General features: G+C 40.8%; 1 long non-coding RNA gene across 1 annotated transcript; it reads left to right on the plus strand.

Annotated features, from left to right (window-relative positions):
- Nucleotides 1-879: 879 nt before the first annotated feature.
- On the plus strand, nucleotides 880-16,673 carry LOC116067318. Its single transcript, XR_004109173.1, has 4 exons — nucleotides 880-890; nucleotides 3,196-3,200; nucleotides 3,838-3,954; nucleotides 16,663-16,673. It is a non-coding gene; the product is annotated as an uncharacterized LOC116067318 (long non-coding RNA).
- The last annotated feature ends 1,220 nt before the right edge of the window (nucleotides 16,674-17,893 follow it).

Here is a 17,893-nt window from a genome sequence, read left to right on the forward strand (position 1 = left end):
CGATTAATCGAGAAAATAATCGACAGATTAATTGACACAGCTAGATTAATACACAGCCAATTGTGATCTATACAAGATAACATTATGAAAAATTGGTTGCCTGGAAGCTACAATGTAGGAACATATTCTTGCTAGCTCCAGTGCTAGCTCACCTGGAATCTCGCTGGGATGTGATGTTGGTGTAGTGGCCACACTGTGTAATGCAGCATCACGTGACGCACACTGGCTCAAAAAATACTTTTTCCCACACATATTCTTAACACAATGAACAGCTGTAAAACACTTAATACATTTTTCTGATCATCAAAAACACTTTGAAATGAAAAAAGCCACAGGTAGTATGCATGGGCCCGAAAACACGGAAGCAGAGGACATAGTAACTTTTCCACGGCCCAGTGAGCAACTTTCCTAAATGAAATGAATGAGGCTCCATCATATCCTTGACCAATTTCTCCACAGAACACAAATGATATTACTGAATTTATATCAGTCTTCTCATACAATTCCCATTAAGGCATGCGTCCCAAAATGTCAGAATATTCCTTGAAGCATTTACTCACCTTCCATTGTATGTCTCATTACGCAAAACTCTTCTAAATCATTTCAGAAAATGTTACTCACTGTGCAGTGATAAAACAGAAAACAGTTGAGAAAAACTAGAAATCAGTCATCTATTATGTTGCTGTTTTCTTCTCTTGAGGCATCAATGCAAATCTCACAGAGAAGAGAGGGCAATAATGGCCTCACACAGTGATAGTGTGAGAGTATTGATAATGCTGGTTTCATCATCGCTGTTTTTTTTCTTTTGCTTTGCTCTCATTTATAAAGGTGTGAATCAACCTCCCCCCCCCCGAAACACTTCAAACCCACCAAAATGAGCTCTCAATGCCGTCTGGGCCCCAGAGCAGTGAACACAAATGTCAGTTGGATTACCAGCCTAATTGGCACGCCGTTAGCTCTGCTTTCCAAAAGCAGAGTGCTAGCCTGAGACCTGAAATGCTGCAGTGAGGACAGTAATTCACAGAACTCTCATCTAAACCAGTAGAGGAGTGATGGGGAGGAATTTCCCTTTCTCTTCTCAGGTTCATATTCTTCACACAGAGATGCACATGCATGCATAAACAATGGCACACAAACACCCAGGATACAAAGCTCGCATTTGGCTGGCCGTAGGTAAGGCCTGATCTGCATGCTTGGTTTCCGGAAATTTAATTAAATAATGTCTTAAAATGCAATTTGCTGATGTTTTTTTAAAATTTTAATTTATGTTTTAATAGTATGTAAAGTGAAATGCGATGCTCACAGTAATAAACTCCCAGAGAAACCAGCTCACTAACTCTTCAGCTCTAGTTGTTTGCCAATTGTTCTGTTTTTACAGCAAATTTACTGTATGGTTCAGCCTTGTGCGCTCCTCACTGTTTTTAGCAAACAAGCTAATGAACCCAATGTACGCCACCTGCATAGCACCAAATAGCAGACACATTTAGTGGCTAGCTCAAGAAGAAACTGGAGCATTTAGATGCAAAAGAGCCAGATTTTTCTATCTAAAGTTAATGGAGATCAAACAAGAGCTACGAGGAGACTGAATATTGGACTTAAATTTATTATCGGTCCAGCAACAAGATCCTGAATGATTGTGTTGCCCTGTGTCTATGTCATTAGGCAGCTGTTTGCTAACACGATAGCCGTAACAACTTTATAAGGTGATATCACGATTAGTAGACCTTAGTCTGTCACATCAGCAACAGCTGCACCTCCACATTTTATTGTAGTGCAAAATCCTCCCACTTTGCATGTCTAGACCCTGTTGTCTGTGCTTCAGAGCTAGTCTGCTCACTTCACAAAGTACAAGACTGTATTATACTCCTACAACAATCCACACTGTCATCCAGTGATGGCTATTGAGACTCAACAAACTATAAGTCCCATCAGCCTGTTTGTCAGAGTGTAATCAAAAAAAGAGAGCTTTCAGGGAAATTGCCTCATTAATGCATTACAGTTTGCAAGTAAACAAACTGACATGGCTAATATGAAGCAGCACACTAACCCAGAGATGTTGCCAAGGCAAGGCCACGAAGCAGATATCAGTATCACAATGTAGGCACTAAATGGCTGAACTAGAACAATCACCCCTCCTGCATGTTTATAATAGACGTCTAGTTTGCAGAAATGTTTGTTACAATATGGGAACAAATGCACACTGATATAAAACTTGACTCAAATAAGTAAAAACAAATTCTGCTCGCTAAGCCTTGGCAGCTGTAAAATAAACTCCCAAAATGTCAAGAAAGGAAATACTCTTACACCTAAACAGAAAAATATAGCCGTACACCTTTTTTGAGTTTGTCTCACGAACAAAGACAAGATAAATTACCTTGTTAACTCATCATAAAACACACTTCATTTAAACGGGACAGAAAATAAATAAAACTCGCTGAATCCACCTTAGTTAAGTCTTTCCACTGTTCCAACCATCAACAACTCTGTTTTTTGTTCGAAATACTGTACATTCTTAATTCACAGAGTAAGATGTGAAAACATGCTGGCTCCACACGCTGTATTTCCCCTGTGGTCTCTCTCTGCTGTCCCTGCTCCTCGTTGAGCAGCTGCCTGGTAACGGTGGCTTGTTGGCTGCTCTCACTCCTTCTTCGCAGGCAGACAAAAACTGCCCCAACATCGCCCTGCTGGTCTTGGTTGTCATTTCCAGTTCATCTTTGGGATCCTGAAGAAGATCTCCAGCACACCTCTGTCCAAGTACACATGTAGAAATGCACATTCAGCCCCGTTAGAAAGCTGTCATCGGTGACGGTATCCAGCGAAAAACTGCCCACGCTGACATTCATTGCAGCATGACTCAGTTTCTAGTGGTAGCCAAGGGCAATTTGAGCAAAAGCAAAGGTGTTTCTCTCTCCACGCAGCCGCCACTGGCCTTATCTTCCCCGCTGCAGCCTCTCACTGGCTGAAGACGAATACCGGCAAATATCCGAGTCAGTCAACACCGTAAAATACGCTGCAAATCTCGTCTATAACATCCTCTCACTGATGGAAATATATCTAGTTTGCAATACAAGAGACGAGAACAGTGAAGTTTGTGAACTGCATTGCACCCCCAGCTACCAAAGCTGAAAAGCACTTTGTAGTTCTTCTGTCCTCCAGTCACATCACTGGTGGCTGGAAGTAAAGCAGATTTTGCAGCTGCGGTCGGCTAAGGCCCAGAGACATGTAGAACATTGGACAGAACTGCTGGCTTTTCCCCCACCATATCCCTCATTCAGATAGATAGAGATAAGGTTGAAAATCACAGAATGTTCCCCTTCAACGTGCATCCAGAATATACTTACTTACTTTTTATTACTCTCATTACACCCTGTTAGATGATCAGGAATTTTACCGTAATTCACCAGATTTTGTTTTCTTTTGTTCCTTCTCTTCCTGTTTTAACCTATCATTTATAATGGCTAAATAATTCTCTGCATGCTTGGAAATGATGTTACAGTTGTAGTATCTACCGACTTATAAATTTGTATCAGGTTCTGTCATAAGAGTTCAAATGAGCACTGTCATCCTTAGTAGTAAGGCAGTGCAGTGGGTAATGATCCACCTCTCAGTGGAGTGATTTTTTGCTGGGATGTTTTGAGTGGAGATCAGTGATTGGTGGCTGAGGGGGTTCAAGGGACTTTATGTTAGTTTTGGTGCCCCTTCAATGGACTTTTACTTTGCCAACTTACATTTCTCTATGTTATCTAACATGTTACCTAAACATATCCAATATAAGCTATGTTTTTTAGAGCAAGAGTCAGTGTACTTTGGGCTTTGTAACTCTCCGAGCTTCTGCAGGGCTTGTAATTGGTGCTGAAAACTTGATGTAATAAATCTTTATATACAATCAAGACAGCGTCGGCGAATTTCTCTTCAGACACATCATCACATCATCGCTACTCAAGATACAACACAGTGATTACAGACTGCTGCAGGGGAAATTACACTTGGTGATTCTAGTGCATTTTGTTCTCATTATCTGCCACTTGTGGTGTGTCGCTGTGATCCGTGTGGAGAAGAGGTCATAACCTCTGATCCCTGTATTAACAGAATCAACAGGCTCTTCTCATCTGTTGGTGCTAATTATGAGTTTGGTGTGACCATCAAATGAATGAAATTGCAGTTCTTATTTTTTCCCGTTTCAAACTACTATAGCCACAGACCTGTGCTTTATCAATCTCAGCTTCTAGAGATTATATATATATTAGATATGTTTTTAGATGTCTGCAGGCTCACTCTGTGAGAGCTAAATGCTAACTTTAGTATCCTAATATACTCCCAATGACAACATGCTAACGTTAAGCAGGTATATTATATACCATGTTAGTTAGCATGCTAGTATGCTAAAATTAGCTAATTACTGTAGCACTAAAAAGTACAGCTGAGGCCATGGGCGTCGGAAGCAAAAACAAAGTGGGTGGGTCCTCCCTTGCTAGCCAGTGAAGATAACCTTGGGCGACGCATAGGAAGTGGGGGGTCTTGGGGTCTTCCCTCAGGTAATTTTGAGCGTCAAAGACTTTAATTTCGTGCATTCTGATACATTTTGAGGTACAAATTTTGAGGTACAAATGTATGGGGAAAACTTTTTAATTTAACCATAACCATAACCATTTCTTTTTCCCAAGGAGCACATTTTGCTCCTTAGTTGAAAAAAATAGGAGGGACTTAGGCTACATAAGGTAACTGCTATTGCTGTTGTAGTTGATTTGTACAATAATACATTAGTGTTATGATTACAAAACATTATGAAGTGTAATATTTTCTAAAAACGGAGATGCCGCGCTTTACAGCGTAGCGTTCAGATCTAGTCAAATCAGCGCCAGTCGCATGTGCATATGCAGCAGTGAGGCTGGCTGCTGAAAATCAGACATTTTGGCGCTCGTGATTTTCCTTTGGCGCTGGCTAAAACCTCTTTGGGGGGCTCCAAAACTTTCTCTGTGTAGGAAAAACCCTGCTTTTGTGACAGTATGTGAGCTAATAGCCAGAGCTACCTGAACAGCAGACATGATAAGAATGCTTTGTTTACCTTGCTGTGTCACGGGAGAGCAGCAGGCGTGAGTAGTGAAAACACGGAATGGAGTTTAATTTATACGGACTTAGCCAAGTGGAATGGATTTGACTGACGCTCTGAAAAGTTAAACAGACAGATGCTCTGAATTAGAGACGGTAAAAGTGAGTGGGTCCAATATCTTTGGTCCCGACGCCCATGGCTGAGGCTAATTGGAATGTCATTTGTTTTGCAGGTATTTGGTCAACAAATGAGACATTTAAATTCATGGTGGCTTTATTACAATTCATCTCACAATCATGAATGTCTGTTCACAAATTTGTGTGAATCCATCTGGCTGATGTTGAGAGATTTCAGCTTTCACCTGCTGGGGGTGCTAGATCAGTGGTTCCCAACCTTTTTTCCTTGGCGCCCCCTCTACTCATGTCTAAGAAAAGCTGAGCCCCCCCCCCAAAAAAACGAAGTTGAGGTAACTCTCGAGATATATCCTTACTTTCTTTTTTGATACAGAGGAGTTATCAGCACTTTTACGTTTCTCCGCCATGTTTCATTCATAAAATAGTGATGCCGTGGTGGCAGGAAAAACGAGGATGACAGAAGCTAGCAGCTGACCTGATGACAGCAAGGGCCACAGGTTAAGAGATCACGGAGGTTTGGCCGACTAAGTAGCCTGCCTACAATTTTATATTTATATATATTATATATTCTAGTGTATTATCATAATTTGTTTAACATGTGCAAATATTTTTTTTTTTTACCTCAACCTCAAACCAGATAAAGACTTGCGCCCCCCCTGTGATCTTTGCCACCCCCCTGAGGGGTGCCCGGACCCCAGGTTGGGAACCACTGTGCTAGATGAAAAGTAAGGGGGTCACTGAAATCATTGGGATTAATCTTCTGGGCACCAGGGATATCTGTTACAAATTCTTTGAAAATCCATCTAATACAGTAAAGACACTTCTAAAAAAATACCCAAACCAGCTGTTCCTTGGCTGAACTTGCAAGATTTGCCAGCTGTACCCAATAATTTCTGAGAACTGATGGAACAGCTATTTTGGTATGACAAAGACATCAGAAATGTTTTCAAAGAGAAACCTATCTAGTCAATTTACTGAGTATTCAGCGGGATGTGTCAATCTGTGGAGCGAATATAATAAAATTGCACTTTGATGACTGGAAATGAAATAGAGGAATATCCTAGTCCATCCTGACGCCGCTGGTGTGTGGGCTTACATTACAATAGGCGCAGGTGTTTTTAAGTACTGTAGCCTATGTTACAAGCTGCCTGTGAAAGACAATTACACAATCAAAACAACCTAATAATAGAAAGCTGATAACGTTAATGAAGAATTGTCTGAGAAAACTTGATGATTGGTGAATTTTGTTTGGGTCTTTATATGTTCACTCGTCGGGAAGAGAGTGCACACTGAATCTGCTTTCAAACATTAACTGAGGAAGTAATTTTGTGGCTAAGTCATGGAGGTTAATTTTAAACAACCGTACTATGATTCTGAATCCAAAGTAAGGGCAGATGAATTGCTCCGACTTGGGAAGAATGGCAGTGGAGTCTCTAAAAATGGCAGTGGAGTCTCTAAAAAGAGTGGGCATTCAATACCTGATATGGGTGATATTTACATGCAGCCGCTGCTGTTGGGATGTTGGATATCCAGCTACTGCATTCTTCACCACCCTCAGTGGACACACAGCCTTGCAGAGAATGCACATAAATGCTCAAAGCTAAAAAACTAAAAAAAAAAACTAAACTAAATAATTGTTTTACAAAGTTTATTCTTTTTATCTGCATCAATACCATATTTTTTGTTTGTTTTTTGTTTTACAGATTATTCATTAAAACCTGTTCAATATTTGTCCAGAAAAAATCACACAAATTAATGCAATAAAAAAACACTATCCATTTATATTGGCTTGGAGAGCAATAAGTAATTTATTTCTGTTGAATGTACTTGCTTTTTGCTCTTCTTATTTTCCCTCAATGTTTAACTTTTAAACAAAATAAAATCCCATGAGCTTTTAAATTGAATTTTAAGTGAGTGTATCAGATTTTGCAATCAGTGAAATTGTAGCAGAAGAAAATAAAGCTCTTTTCTCCCTTATATTATTTTCAAGCTAATGCCCCCTCATCCTTTGCCACAGAATAGTCTGAGACTATGGCATGTTCCTTTTGATATATTAGCTCTGACACCTGGGTCATATTTTCATTAATTAAACATGACTTTGTAATAATTTCATACTGATAGAGACCCATTTCACCACAGACTGTGGGCACACAAGATGTGCCTTTGCCACATAACTTAATTAGAAAATGATAAATGCCTTAGTAGTGTGTCCATGCATTTTCTAAAGGTCAGGGCTACCTCTGGCTTTACTCCTTTTAATTCATCACGCATCTGCAAAGGATTTGTAGAGAGTATATAATTGTTGCCTCCAACTCTCACATTTGTGTGCCTTTGAGGTACACTACATCTTAAACACAATGGGTAGCCCTGAATATTATGTTTGTATGTGCATGTTTTTTTAAACTTTAGAAAGCCCCATAGCATCTTGTGAAGCTAAGTATTGCTGCTCAGACTATCAGTGTGAGAAAGTAACCTCAGGTCACCATTCATTCCACACTACAAGAGCCATATGTGGCTGATACAACACCCCTCTATTTTTTTTGCAGTGACATGCCTGCAGACGGTGCTTGTTTAGTGCAAATGAGTTTTACAGACTTTCAAGGGCTTGTGTTTTTTCCTTTTTAAATTTCCTACAGAATGATGGGTGATGCCCTGCTGCCCCACTAGATGTCTTCTAATTTCCTGCTGATAAAAAAAAAAAAAGTTGTAGTTGTTATATTCTGATATCAGTAGATTCCCAGCCCAAGCTTACAAGGCAGACTATTAATATTTTTAATGCACATGATATGGGGGGCACGTGTTATGACATTTTAATGATAGCATGGCTGGATAGTTCAAATTTAGAAGTAGTAACCTTATTTGTACTTTTGTGGAAAACTCACAAGTGTTCACAGGGCTTGCCCAAGTGTCTACTGCTACATCCTGCAAAACTACACCTATCTGGGTGAAATGCCAAGTTTTTATAGCCTGGTCCTACCAGACCTACATTTCATTTGTACAGAGAGTCTGGCCACTCTCCATTGACAAGTGTTAACTTCCTTGAAGGCGGGTACTCTGTTGAAGTTTAAAACTATTGGATCTGCCCAGAGCCACTCTGGATCTGCCATAACCAATCGCTAACATTTGGTCGTGACGTATGTCAGGCGCATGTGCAACAAGAGGGGAGACCGACAACAACTATCTGCTTATATTTAGCATTAGCATCGCTAGCGTTAGCCTTAGCCAACTCCTTCACCACTAATGGAGCGAGCTGGAAAATCAAACTTTTCCTGAACCCCGTGGGGAGGAGGGCCACAACATCATGGCCACCAACACAACTCAGCAAAGATTGTTCTTGCTCGGGCTTTAACTTCTGGATATTCGGCAGCGTTGCCACAACGGACCGAATGGCTTCGCTCACATCTTTCTTGCGCACGTCCTAACATCATCATTCTCAGCCACCCTCTCTGTTCGCTGATTGGACCGCCAAATATTTGGCTCGAGAAAACCAAAGAATATACCGCGAACCCAGACGGAGTACTGAAGGGAAATGAAAATTGAGCGGAAGTACGTAGGAGGGCAGAGCCAGGCTAAGTTTTTAGGGAGTCCCAGGTAAAATGGTAGCTTCATCCATTTTGGACTTTGTGAATGCAGCGCTTTGTGTGATGGTCCAAATTCATGTGTCAAAGTTCAACAAATTTGAACTCATCACAAACATTACTGGCTTTCAGATCCACAGTATTGGACAGTAGGCAGTATAGGATACTAGGAGACTGGCCTCAATAAGATAACACACAGGATTTGCATCCTGTTTTTATAATCAATGCTGATTTCTTCCACAGTCTTCCCTAACCTTAAAGTAGTTTTTGTGCTTAAACTTAAACACATCTTAACCTTAGTGATAGTACATCAGAAAACTGTTATATCAATATTTTTGTCATATACAACTTTCATTTGTAACGGTTTTGGAAGGCTCTGAAAATGATGATGTCCTGCTGAATGGGGTGACAGATCAGAAAACGGTCATATCAATCACTTTGGAAGGCAGTGACAAATGACCTATTTTGCTATTCAGTTTGAACGACTTGTTGCACTGTAGAGCGACAGGAATGCAACAGGAAGGTATAGGAGAGAGGAAGGGGTTGATAACATGGACCAAAACCAAACAAGCTTCCCTTTCAGTGAATTTTGAACGTCCCTGTGTCCCCTTTACTGCCTCATTCTTCCTCCTCCCCAGTAAACATCACATCCCTGAAACCGAGGAGAGAGAGAGTCCTGCCAAACACTGACTACAATCTCCACAGTCATGCACCCTGTGAAAACAACAAGCAGGACTTTCTACCATTTGCCTCATTTTCTATCTCTGGTGTGGCTTCCTTGATGATAATGTCTCTTGAAAATTCATGACATATTTAACACACCACTTCAAGGAATTCTCAAAAGCTTTCATGTGGATTTCTTAAAGGGTACTCTAACTGAAGAATCCTGTCACATGAGGCATCGTAGCTTGTTCAAAGCAATTAACAATTTACGAAAGTCGAAGCAAAACAAGTCAAAGTACCACACATTATGTAAATCGGATAGAAGCAGATGTAGATTCTGAGTGCACAAACTGGTATTTGTCTTTTGTATTGTTGGCATTTAAGTCAAAGTGACAGTGTAACTCTCAGCGGACTCTACTTTCTAGGGGGTGTTGCGGGGTCAGTTGGAAAAGTGTACCATGAAGCATGGATCTGCATGAAACAACAAGGCAAATATTGGACTTTGGGACCCATCTTGCAATTGTTTTTCTACAAAGGAATGACAGGAGCTGCATCTCATGTCCCTTATTTGATAGCCGTCTCAAAGCCCTTATTTCTACCCCGAGGACCGAGAAGTGAGCATCGAGGAGCTATAGTTGAGGATACACGAAAGCAGCCTTCCCGGAAGCCGTGCAGCTGAAGGAGTTGCTAACTCCGCCCAAACAGTTGCCGAATTCATGTGACGCTTCAGAGGAAAGGACGTCTCATCCCTCTAAACACATTAGCTCTCTTCTCCCATGATTTCATCGCCTCTCCCGTGCTTCCTCGATGGGAGGGGCTAAGACGCGAGGAAGGGAGGCAGGTGGAGGAGTCGGGGATGCAATTTAAGCGACTTGAGATGCAGCTAGGGAAACGAAGTGTAGACTGTGCCTAGTGATCATAGGACAAGCGTGTTGACTGTCCACACCATGAGTTTCCTTGGGCAATCTGCTCTATAACAGGAGTTCAGTGGAAGTCTAGTAAGTTGGAATGTGAGTTTTTTTTTCACATTTCTGTGTGAAGCCGTTCCTTGTTTGCAGTTTGGAAGGCCATATTGTCCATAAAATCACACTAGGAAATAGAGAAAAAGTAAGCATTGAATTGTAACTTGCCTTTTAATGAGCAATACATGTCCCCTTTTCAAAAATTATTAAGGCAACTAACACTCTGAAAAAAGGGGTGAACCACCCACTTATAGCACTCTAGATGCATACTAACAATTCAAAATCTGAGAAAAATGTACGTTGTCTATATAAAATTGCAACTCTCCATCATTCATAGAGGGGCTATCTGTTTGGGTGTTAGCTGGAAAACTACACTGCAGTTACCCTTTAGCTTAGGTCATCTTTTAAACAATGAAACGACATCTGTTTATGACACCTGGGTATGACATTTACAAGGAAGTGTGAAATGTGTAGGTAGTCTGAGGTAGAGTCAGTGCTTTGTGTTCTAAACAGAGCAGTGACTCTAACCCATCCATCACTGTAAGGGATTGTTGTGCACATTGACATTTTATATGCTGTGAAGGGAGCAAAGTGGGCTGCTGTTGCCTGTGATTCATTTGTTGTTGTTTTTCATTGGGATCCTGCAGAGGAGTAGAGGAGCCAGCGCTTTGTTTGAATGTCAGCAGCTGAGATAGAAACAGACCGCTGTGCCCACTGAGCTATGTACAGTATGCCCCCATGATTATGATGGATTGTCCACTGTAAGTGCACATTTATGAATGTTAAGAGCACCTTTTATTTTAAGTGCGTGTTCTGAAAGTCGGACTGTCACGAAAAATTCTGAAATGCTGAAGTATTTCAGCCTTATTCATATGGACGAGATGGATGAGAAGACTGAATTGAATACTTAATAAATGCCCACAGCTCAGGCGATAATCCTTGTAATTCAACCCTCACATGAAAGTTTATTTGGAACTTTCAGACAATGTCTTTCTAGTCATGTCCTCATTCCGCAGACCTTGTACTGCTTGACCTCAAGGCACTTTCATAGATGATTTCCTTTTAATATATCACAAATTGTGGCACCACCAAATGCAGTATTAAAGCTGTTTGAAAGTGCAATTGAGAATGTTTTAACTAGGTGTTAACTGTGCGGTGGTCTTATCAACTTGTAGAATGAAACAACTCTTAAGTGTTGCCTGCTTGTTTTATCATATTTTATTCAAACCTTCAGTTCTGAACAGTTAATACTTGTTATGTCAGTGATCAACAAGTTTCCAAATATGAATTAATTCTGCTCCTGTGCATTGCTTTTAATGTGTGAATGACAGGTGCATTATTTTGCTAGATAGGCTTTAGAGAATGGATACTTGCCAACCTCCTGTAGTATTACATCAGCTGATTTTTTTTTTTGGCTGGATTACTCACCACATATTTATATGCATCATGCATTATAGCCACGTCTCAAAACCAGCTGGCCTTCCTAAACATGAGTTAGTACTGGATGTGACATGACAGATCCACTGTTGGCACTTTGTGGACCTCAGCAATGGACATGGTTCTCTAAATGAAGTGTGAACTAGCAGTGCTAAAATATTTTACTGTTAAATAGACTGACCAACTAGAACTCTACATAATTTATTGTTATATCCATATCTTCAAGTGTGCAGTGTTAAACAGCATGTTGGCATCAATAATTCAATTCAATTTTATTTATAGTATCAATTCATGACAAGAGTTAGCTCAAGACACTTTACAGATAGAGTAGGTCTAGACCACACTCTATAATTTACAAAGCCCCAACAATTCCAGTAATTCCCCCAAGAGCAAGCATTCAGTGTGACAGTGGCGAGGAAAAAGTCCCTTTTAGGAAGAAACCTCGGACAGACCAAAGCTCTTGGTAGGCGGTGTCTGACGGTGCCGGTTGGGGGTGTGATGAACATTGGCAATAATAGTCACAATAAAGATAATGGATCAGTTACTAGAAATAGTAGCTGTAGTAGTTCATGGCATAGCAGGGCACTGCAGGGTGTCACAGGACGTAGCAGGGCATAGCAGGGCGTCACAAGACATAGCAGAGTATAGCAGGGCGTCACAGGACATAGCAGGGTGTAGCAGGACGTAGCAGGGCACTGCAGAGCACTGCAGAGCGTTGCAGGTGTAACAGGCATAGCAGGGCGCGCAGCAGGAACACGGTGACACGCTGCAACCATGATTTAAACATACAGACAATGAAATACAGGCCATTCACTGGGTTGTTGGTGAATCCATTTGGTGCACTTAGTTGGCTCAATTTCTAGCTACATAAGCATTCAGCACACTTCAGTACATCAACATTCCAGTCAGTTACTTGTTGGTTTGGGTCCTCAAAACTTTTCTGGCACAGTCACACAGTATACACATTATTTGGTCAGATTTCTTTGTTTAAAATGTTCATTACCAGTGCCAACACAAGAAACACATACAATGTCCTGGTAATCAATTAGGTGCTTTGGCTACCCTTTCTGTTGAGTTAGGCTACATCAGAGATTGTGCCTTTTTAGCTAGATACTTTGACAACATCTCCCTGAGTGTACTGCATCCTCTCAGGCATGTGATGATGATGATGAGAAAGAAATCGCTCCGCTTGGCTAGGCTTGAAAACACTTCCTAATCTTGGAATAAGCTGGGGAGAAAGCAGTGGCTTCAAAGGCCTGTGAAAAGGGTTACTGCCAGCCTGCTGACTTAGCATCAGCAATAAGCCTGGACACATAAAGCCCAGAAGTAAAGACTTCAGTCTTGCTTGTGTGAAGTTAGTGTATGCATTAATTAGAGCTGCACTTCTTGTGTGGGCCAATATTTTTGCCTTAAGCTACCTTGCCGACTTTTCAACTCTTCTTGTGTAGCAGTTTCACAGCTGTGTTACAAATCTCACAGCAAATGCAGTGGGAGAGCCCCTGAGTACTTACCTGTTAATTAACGTCTAATATATAACAAAGGGCTACAGTAGCTACAGAGCCTGGGTTCGCTGTGGCTCTAAATGTACTCAGTAAAGTTGTTAGAATTGTTTTAAAACCGTTTTTGGGGATTTGGAGGTGAAGGGACCAGAAAAAGAGCTAGAGATTAAACAAGTTGAAATTGAGAAGTTAAAGGTTTTCAGATGTCTGAATGAAACCAGGCTTCAAAAAATGTTTTGACAACATTTTAATAACTTTACGTTTCATCTATGGCAATTTTAGTTGAAAACTAAGCACATTCTGGGGTCCGTTTCAGAAAGCAGGTTTAGTGAAAACTCTGAGTTTGTTAACCCTGAGATGAGGGAAACTCTGGGTTTTCTGTTTCAGAAAGGGAGGTTAATCAAACCTGAGAGAGAGGGGTAACTCCAGCCCGTTTCAGAAAGAGAGGGAACTTAACCTCAGAGTCAGTTACTATGGTAACTGAGCCTGTGAACCTAACCTGGTCGGGAGCAGCTTTTCTTCAATAAACCTCGAGTTTCTCTCAGTCTCCTCCCTCTGAAACAGCGCTCTTTCATTTCCTCATTCATTCATTCATTCAGTCTGTATCAGACGCATTTTAGTGCAGTTTGTTATCTGCATGAATAAAAAAACAGTGTTGGTTTATTAACTGTGTTAGGCAGATTATAAAACATTTTTGTTCCGAACATGGCATTTCCTTTTGTCAAGGATCCCGTTGATGAAGAAGCTGGATTACTTCGCAGGGAGTTAAACATGCGTCAGGAGATGATATTGAGGCCCAGACTATAGATACAAAATTATAAACGCAATACTTTTGTTTTTGCCCCCATTTTTTTATGAGCTGAACTCAAAGATCTAAGACTTTTTCTATGTACACAAAAGAACTATTTCTCTCAAATATTGTTCACAAATCTGTCTAAATCTGTGTTAGTGAGCACTTCACCAAAATCCATCCACCTCACAGGTGTGGCATATCAAGATGCTGAATAGACAGCATGATTATTGCACAGGTGTGCCTTAGGCTGGCCACAATAAAAGGCCACTCTAAAATGTGCAGTTTTACTGTATTGGGGGCTGTATCCGGGTCAGTAAAAAAAAAAAAAAAAAAAAAAAAAAAAAAAAGTTGTTGCTGGATATTGGCAGGACCTGGAACACGCTGTCGTATACGCCGATCCAGAGCATCCCAAACATGCTCAATGGGTGACATGTCCGGTGAGTATGCTGGCCATGAAAGAACTGGGATGTTTTCAGCTTCCAGGAATTGTGTACAAATCCTTGCAACATGGGGCCGTGCATTATCATGCTGCAAAATGAGGTGATAGTCGTGGATGAATGGCACAACAATGGGCCTCAGGATCTCGTCACGGTCTCTCTGCATTCAAAATGCCATCGATAAAATGCACCTGTGTTCGTTGTCCATAACATACGCCTGCCCATACCATAACCCCACCGTCACCATGGGCCACTCGATCCACAACGTTGACATCAACAAACCTCTCACCCACATGAAGCCACACTGCCATCTGTCATCTGCCCTGTACAGTGTAAACCGGGATTCATCCGTGAAGAGAACACCTCTCCAAAGTGCCAGACGCCATCGAATGTGAGCATTTGCCCACAACGAACTGTAGTCAGGTCGAGACCCCGATGAGGACGACGAGCATGCAGATGACCTTCCCTGAGATGGTTTCTTACAGTTTGTGCAGAAATTCTTTGGTTATGCAAACCGATTGTTGCAGCAGCTGTCCGGGTGGCTGACATTCCTGCAGTCAGCATGCCAATTGCACGCTCCCTCAAAACTTGCGACATCTGTGGCATTGTGCTCTGTGATAAAACTGCACATTTTAGAGAGGCCTGCAACTTTTTTTTTTTTTTTTTTTTTACTGACTGGTTTTCGTACCCCCTCGGATTCCCCCAATACAGTAAAACTGCACATTTTAGAGTGGCCTTTTATTGTGGCCAGCCCAAGGCACACCTGTGCAATAATCATGCTGTCTAATCAGCATCTTGATATGCCACACCTGTGAGGTGGATGGATTTTCTCGGCAAAGGAGAAGTGCTCACTAACACAGATTTAGACAGATGTGTGAACAATATTTTCTCGGGAAAGGAGAAGTGCTCACTAACGCAGATTTAGACAGATGTGTGAACAATATTTGAGAGAAATAGTTCTTTTGTGTCCATAGAAAAAGTCTTAGATCTTTGAGTTCAGCTCATAGAAAATGGGGGCAAAAACAAAAGTGTTGCGTTTATAATTTTGTTGAGTGTATTTTCATTTCCAGATAACTACCAATGTGAGCGGTATCGTTTTTCTTCCCAGTCTATCAGTTATGGAGCCTACATAACCTTATCCGTCCTCATATCACTAACGTCACCCATCGTGGACATGCTCTACATCCCAGCAGATTCTTTGTATCGCATGACGTTTTTTGCAAACGGCAGTTTTCTTTACAACATTGGTGATGCAGAGCATATTAGTAAAGCCACTGTATAGCAAAGCGCCGTCAGAAGAGTGTGACTCGCTCTGAAAAGTTTTTTAAATGTTTTTGTAGAGTTCCCTGGACACAAACCAGTAAGAGACATTAAAAAGAAATTAATGATTGTAAATCATAATTCTGTTAATGATGGTGCTGCAACCTCAGAATGGGATTAGTAGTAGTTTATTTTTTTGCCCGCAGGATTGCACCTAAATGAAATGATAGATGTAGCCTACCATTCCAGTTTTCACCAGTAATATTATAGGTTACCTGTGATTAAATATGAAATTAATACACTATATTAGAGCTTACACATTGACTCGAGCAGCAATTTTCTCCCACACCAATTCTTGCTATTTTGCAGCAGCCGTGTTACTTTTTTAAACAAAATATATGTTCAAACTCACTGTATGTGCGCATAAGTATTTCCGCCGACCAGTTTCTTTGTGGTTGTTACCATGGTGAATCGTAGTATCATGGCTCCATTCATGCTGCCTTTTTATTGTGGTGGTGCACGCGCTTAACTCTGAGTCAACCTACTCCGAGTTGATTGAAGCAACTCAAATCAGCTGTTCTGGAACCGAAAACTCAGAGCTTCCCATCTCAGGGTAAATCAACTCAGAGATCAGGGTTAGACTCAGTTTGTTATAACCTCCTTCCTGAAACGGGCCCCTGGACACAAAGGATCCATTGATTTGTTCAAAAAACACATTGAATGAAGGGTTAGGTATTTTACTCAATAATAAGACCTTCTTGCAAAATCAAGAGCTCGTCTTGTAAAAAGAAAATAGTTTCAAGGTGAAACATAGTTGCATATTAAATGGAGTTAAAGCAGCATTAACAGGAAAACCTGAATCAATTTCGAACCCCATAAACCACACTGATACACTCATTAAGGTAAATGTTTTTTGGGGAAAATGTTACATCATTTACCAAACACTTTACTGTGGTTTTAGACAAATTGTTAAATGATTTAGGCTGTCTATGTAGCAACTAGATATTTAACCCTGAACATATCTTATACCTTATTAATGCCCCCAAATCTTGAAGGTACAGTAGGACAGTGGTTCCCAAACGTTTTCACATCAAGGACCCCTAAACTGACACAAATTAGACCATGGACCCCCATTTTGAAACACCTGCAATTTTAACATAAAATATATATGAGGCAATTTAAATGCCCCCATACAAATTCATTCCATATTTTGAATTTCACTTCACAGTACCTTTTTTGATTTGTGATGTTTTTATGTCTGGAAGGAACCAGTGCAGTTTATTCTTATTTGAGTCTGCCTGTGCAGGAAATCTATTATATTTGTGGCCCAAAATGTTTTAGTGCTCATTTTCAATATCACAAACTCGTAACACTGAGGGCAACAATTGGTGTTATTTTGCTGTGTTGTATTCCCCTCAAATGGGGTTACAAGTTTTGGAGTCGCTCTCTTTCAGTCAAATAGATTCTGTCTATCATTTTGCTCACAGTTCTTAATCTGTCAAAATCATGGCATAAAAAATGTATCCAATTTTCATACTGAAACACTGATAATATAGGCCAGTAGTATATACTGCACAGGTTTGGGGGGTAGGGGGTGTGTGTGCATCTCTTTCTAGCGTTCTGATTGGTCGAAAAAAACAACAACAAAAAAAAACAAAAAACGTTGAAATAAATGAAATCGATAGTGCCCGGTTTGTTGTGCCCGCTGAGGGGAAGGGAAGCCCGTGAGAACCAGAACCATGACTGCCCGGAGTGGCCTGTTACAGTGTGGTGAAGTTTTAAAATCATGTATTCCTAAAAGGGAGTCTGGCGTGGGTTAGTTTGTTAGTTCATTAGCTTCTCAGTGGTCTTATTTAGATTTTTGTAGTTAAAACGTATGTTTATACCAATGGTTAACGGTTAAAAAGTTAGGGGGGTAGGGAAAGGGTGTCCAACTGTCATACATGGTGTGGTTTGTAGTGTTTTAAAAAGCAGTGTCTCAGCCTGTCTGTCTGCTTTTCCCTGCTATTTTTAGCTAGCATTGCTAGCTATCTTGTTAGCTCGTTTTTTCGCTATTTTTCCTCCACAACACTGCTCTTCT

This window comes from Sander lucioperca, chromosome 3 (assembly GCF_008315115.2).
Source record: "Sander lucioperca isolate FBNREF2018 chromosome 3, SLUC_FBN_1.2, whole genome shotgun sequence".
NCBI lineage: Eukaryota > Metazoa > Chordata > Actinopteri > Perciformes > Percidae > Sander > Sander lucioperca.